This window comes from Cebus imitator, unplaced genomic scaffold (genome assembly GCF_001604975.1).
Source record: "Cebus imitator isolate Cc_AM_T3 unplaced genomic scaffold, Cebus_imitator-1.0 Scaffold386, whole genome shotgun sequence".
NCBI lineage: Eukaryota > Metazoa > Chordata > Mammalia > Primates > Cebidae > Cebus > Cebus imitator.
In genome coordinates this window covers 1,008,928-1,014,384 of record NW_016107701.1, presented here as the reverse complement: position 1 = coordinate 1,014,384, position 5,457 = coordinate 1,008,928, and the positions used below count along the sequence as shown (strand labels likewise).

Sequence of the window (5,457 nt, the reverse complement as noted above, 5' to 3'; positions counted from 1 at the left end):
TGTAATTCTTGGGAGGCCAAGGTGGGCAGATGACTTGAGGTCAGGAGTTCGAGACCAAACTGGGCAATATGGTGAAACTCTGTCTCTACTAAAAACAGCTGGGCATGTTGGCGTTCACCTAGCTACTAGGCGTTCCTAGCTACTCGGGAGGCTGAGGCACGAAAATCACTTGAACCCAGAAGATGGGGGTTATAGTAGGCCGAGATTGCACCGCTGCACTCCAACCTGGGCAACAGAAAAAATAAAGTCCAATTTTTTTTCATATGGGTTTCCATTTGTTGAAGAGACTATTTTTTTTCCTACTGAATGCTCTTGATACCCTTGTTGAAAACCATTTGATCATAGATGTATGGGTTTCCTTCTGGACTCTCAGTGCTGTTTTATTGATCTGTATGTCTGTCTATGCCAGCACCAAACAATTACAATTATTATAGCTTTGTATAAGTTTTGAAATCAGGAAGTGAATCTTCCAACTTTATTTTTCTTTTTGAAGATTGTTTTGGCTATCTGATATTTTTTGCAATTTCATGTGAATTTTTTAAAATTTTATAGTGATTGCTATGTGGTTTGTAGTATTCATTGACAAGGAATTTATATACATTTTCAAATAACACTGTACTTTATGGTTTGTGTGGGTACCCTTTAACAGGATACCCAGTGTCTTCCTCCTGTCAATTATGACATTTTTGTGATTCATTTCACTTACCCAGAACCTATAATCACCCAATACATTACTGCTATTATTTTGAAGAAATTGTTGCCTAATAGATCAATTTAGACTAAGAAAAGTAAGATTTCATTTTACCTTCATTTCTTCCTTCTCTAAAATTACTTGTTTATGTAGATTCAAATTTTTTTCTTTTTTTTTGTTAGATTCAAATTTTGTGTCTATACCTTCTCTATGAAGAGCTTCTTTTGACATTTCTCATAAGGCAGGTCTACTGGCAACAAATTCTCACAGTTCTTGTTTATCTGAGAAGATCTTTATTTCTTCTTCACTTTTGAAGGATAATGCCATTGTATACCAAATTCTAGTTTGGTGGGTTTTTTTCTTTCTTTCAACACTTATTTGTTTTATTTTTTTGAGACAGAATCTCACTCTGTCCCCCATGCATGAGTGCAGTGCTGCAATCTCGGCACACTGCAACCTCCACCTCTCAGGTTCAAGCAATTTTCCTGCCTCAGCCTCCTGAGTAGCTGGGATTACAGGCACTTGCCACCATGCCTGGCTAATTTTCATATTTTTAGTAGAGATGGGGTTTCTGCATGTTGATTGGTCTGGTCTCAAACTCCTGGACTCAAGCGATCCACTTGTCTTGGCCTACCAAAGTGCTGGGATTACAGGCGTGAACCACCACACCTGGCCATCTTTCATAAGTTTAAATAGTTAATTCCACTCTCTACTTGCTTGTAGGGTTTGCGAAAATAAGTAATGTCTCTAGCAGTAGGGTTTTGCTCCTGGATTTTTTTTTTTTTTTCTGGAAAGCTGTGATTTTTGTATCTGCTTCTCACTGTCCATTATAGGACAGTGGTTTGCCCTGTGACCTAAGTTCTCTGATGAATCTAAAAAGGGTTCTTGTTTTAAGCTTTTTCATTTTCGTTTTCCCTTGTGAGGATGGTATTGACAGCTTCCAAACCCTTTACATCTTGGAGCAGAAGTCTCCATACGAATTTTGGAATAGCTTTTCCATTTCCACAACAAAGACTGTTAAGATTTTGAAAGGGAGGCATCGAATCTGTGGACAAGTTTGGATAATACTGCCTTAACAATACTGATTCTCTCAATCCATGAACATAGGGTGTCTTTTAATTTAGATTTTGTTTAATTTCTTTCAGCGATGTTTGCTAGTTTTCAATGTACAACTCTTATTCCTCCTTGGATACATTTATTCTTATGTGGGCTGGATGTGGTGCCTCATACCTCTAATATTACTCTTTTTGATGGTATTGTAAGTAGAATTGTTTTAGTTTCATTTTCAGATTGTGCATTACTAGTATATATGAAGATATACAGAGACATAACATGGATTCTACTGAATTTATATATTAGGTTTAATAGCTTGTTTGTGTGTATTCTTTAGGTTTTCTATATATAGGATGAAGTCATCTGCAGATAGAGAATTTACTGTTTCCTTTCTAATTTGGATGGCTGTTACATCTTTTTCTTCCCTAATTGCTCTGGCCAGAACTTGCATTACAGTGTTGAATAGAAATGGCAAAAGAAGACATCCTTGTCTTGTTCATCATTTTATGAGGAAAGCTTTCAGGCTTTCAGGATTAAACGTAATGTTAACTGTTTTTTATAATATCTTTTAGTCATATTGAGAAAGTTTCCTTCTGTGTATAGTTTGAGTAATTTTATCAGGAAAGGATATTGGATTTTGTCAAATGCTTTTTTCTTTTTGCATCACTTCAGATGGCCATATGATTATGATTTTTCTCCTTCATTCAATTAGTGTAGTAGGCCAGGTGCAGTGGCTCACACTTGTAATACTGGAACTTTGGGAGGCCAAGGCAGGAGGATCTCTTGAGTCAAGGAGTTTGAGACCAGCTTGGGCAACAAGGTGAGACCCCATCTCCCTAAAAAACAAAAACAAAAAGCTAGTATTGCTTGATTTTTATAAAGTGAGTCACCCTGGCATCTCTGGGATAAATCCCAGTTTGTTGTAATATGTAATCCTCTTAATAGATGGTTGGATTAGATTTGCTAGTAGTTTGTTTAGGATCTTTTGCATTTGTATTTGTAAGGCATTTTCTGTCTATAATTTTCTTGTGATGTGAAGACAGAAGGTATCCTGTCTTCATATAATGAATTAGTATTCTCCCCTCTTGTTTTTTTGAAAGAGTTTGAAAAGGATTGGTGTTAATTATTCTTTAAATGTTTGTAAAGACTGGGTGTGATGGCTCACTCCTGTAAGTTCAGCACAGAGGCAGAGGCAGGAGGATCACCTGGAGCTAGGAGTTTGAGACTAGCTTTTGCAACATAGTGAGATCTTATCTCTACTAAAGAAATTTTTTTTTTTTTTTTTTATTAGCTGGACCTGGCAGCAGCATCTGTAGTTTCAACTACTCGGGAGGCTGAAGCGGGAGGATTTCTTGAGCCAGTGGGTTCAAGGTTTCAGTGATCTATAATGGTGCCACTGTACTGTGGCCTGGGTTACAGAGTGAAACCATGTCTTAAAATAAAATATGGAATGCTTCACAAGTTTACATGTCGTCCTTGCACAGAGGCCATGCTAATCTCTGTGTTGTTCCAATTTTAATATATGTGCTGCTGAAGTAAGCATGGGCTTTTCTTTCTGAGGTTTTTGACTATTGATTAAATCTTAAGATTCATTTAGATTTTCTCTCTTCTTGCATCTGTTTTGGTACTTTGTGCATTTCTAGGACTTTGTGTCACCTAGATTGTCTAATCTGTTGGTGTACAAGTTGTTCATAGTATTCTAATACTTTTCATTTTTAAGATCTGCAGAATTGTCTCTACTTTCTTTTTTGAAGTTAGTAATTTGAGTCCTTTTTTAAAATCTTGGTCAGTCTAGCTAAATGTTTATCAATTTTGTTGATCTTTTCAAAAAACCAGCTTTTGGTTTGCCTGATTTTTTTCTATTTTTCTCTTGCTTGGTAGATTTTCCTCCATCCCTTTATTTTGACCCTGTGGGTGTCATTATAAAGACCCATATGAGATGGATCTTTTGAAGACAGCATGCCANTCTCTTCTCTGATCTTTCCTTCTGCTAGCTTTGAATTTAGCTTGCTCTTCTTTTTCTGCTTGCTTAAGGTATTGATCTGGGATCTTTCTTATTTTTCATTCATCCATTCACTCATTCATTTATGTATTTATAGAGACGAGATCTTGCTATGTTGCTTAGGCTAAAGTGCAGTGGCGTGACCATAGCTCTCTACAGCTTCGAACTCCTGGGCTTAAAGTGTTATCCTCCTGCTTCTGCCTCTATGTGCACTTAAAAAAAAGTGTATTCTGCTTTTGTGGGTTGGATTATTCATATTTGTTTAGCTCTAATTGTTTTATAGTATTATGTAAGTACGCTCTTTCTTTATTGATCTTATGTCTACTTTTTTCTGTTATTCAAAGTAGATTGTTAAAGTCTCTAACTATTGTAGACCTGTCAGTTTCTCCCTTCAATTCTGTCAGTTTTTAGCCTTATACATTTTGGTATGCTCTTGTTATGTTTGTTTATATTATTGTCTTCTTGATTAATGGCCTTCTTTGTCTCATAACCAATTTTTTAATTAAAAGCCTTTTTTTTTTTTTTTAAGAAATGGGGTGTCTAGCTCTGTTGCTGAGGTTGGAGTGCAGTAGTGCGATCACCGCTCACAGTAATCTTTAACTCATGGGCTTAAGCAGTCTGTCTGTCTCAGCCTCCTCTCATAACAACTTTTACCTTAAATTTCATTTTGTCTGGTACAGGTTGAGTATCCTTTATCTGAAATGCTTAGGACCAGAAGTGTTTCAGTTTTGGGATTTTTTTGGAATTTGGAATATTGCTAATATATAATAAGGTATCTTATGAATGAAAAATTCATTTCTGTTTTGTATATACCTTATGCATATAACCTGAAGGTAATTTTATAGCATGTTTTTAGTAATTTTGTGTGTGAGACAAAGTTTGTGTATGTTGAGCCATCTGAAAGCAAAAATGTCACTTTTTCTCTGGGCACTTTTTTTTTTTTTTGAAGAAGCTGGATGTGGTGGCTTATACCTGTAATCTCAGCACTTTGGGAGGTTGTGGCAGGAGGATCGCTTGAGCCCAGGAGTTTGAGAGCAGCCTAGAGAACATAGTAAGACTTCATCTCTACAAAAAAAATTTTTTTTAATTAGCTAGGTGTGATGAAGTACACCTATTGTCCCAGCTACTCAGGAGGCTGAGGTGGGTTGCTCACTTGAGGGCAGGACTTGGGAGGCCGCAGTAAGCTATGATCATGCCACTGCACTCTACCTTGTCTCAAAAAAAGGAAAGAAGGAAAGAAAGTAAAGGTGTCACTATCTCTGCCACCCATGTGGACAATCAGTGGTTGCTTGACATCACCATCATTCCTGACTATGAATTTAAATGCTACCAATAAGCATTCATTTTTGCTGAGATAGTCCTATAGCATTTCCCTAATGTTTTCTTCTGTAGTTTCATAGTTTTGGGTCTTACATTTAAGCCTTTAATCCATTTTGAGTTGACTTTTGCATACAGTGAAAAATGGGTATGTAATTTCTTTTTTCTGCATATGGATATCCAGTTTTCCCAGCACCATTTATTTTATATTGATTGATTGATTTGTGTTTTGAGATGGGGGTCTTACTCGGTTGTTCAAGCTGGAGTGCAGTGGTGTGATCATAGCTCACTGCAGCCTCGACCTCCTAGCGTCAAGCGAACCTCCTGCCTCAGACAAAGTGCTGGAATTATAGATGTCAGCCACCGTGCCTCGTCTGTATTTCTCTCATTCTTT

At 36.8% G+C, this 5,457-nt stretch overlaps 1 protein-coding gene, 1 long non-coding RNA gene and 1 other non-coding gene across 7 annotated transcripts in view; 1 reads left to right on the top strand and 2 right to left on the bottom strand.

Moving 5' to 3' along the window:
• Window positions 1–820, bottom strand: part of LOC108288898 — a 5,039-nt gene extending 4,219 nt beyond the window's left edge. The window contains exon 1 of the long non-coding RNA XR_001818895.2: window positions 806–820. This is a non-coding gene — a long non-coding RNA (uncharacterized LOC108288898). The remainder of the gene's footprint in view (window positions 1–805) is intronic.
• CSNK1G1 (casein kinase 1 gamma 1) overlaps window positions 1–5,457 on the top strand; it is a 183,131-nt gene that overhangs the window by 25,582 nt on the left and 152,092 nt on the right. The gene's annotated exons all lie outside the window — the stretch shown is intronic.
• On the bottom strand, window positions 3,184–3,287 carry LOC119468158. The gene has a single exon (XR_005196798.1). It is a non-coding gene; the product is annotated as a U6 spliceosomal RNA (small nuclear RNA).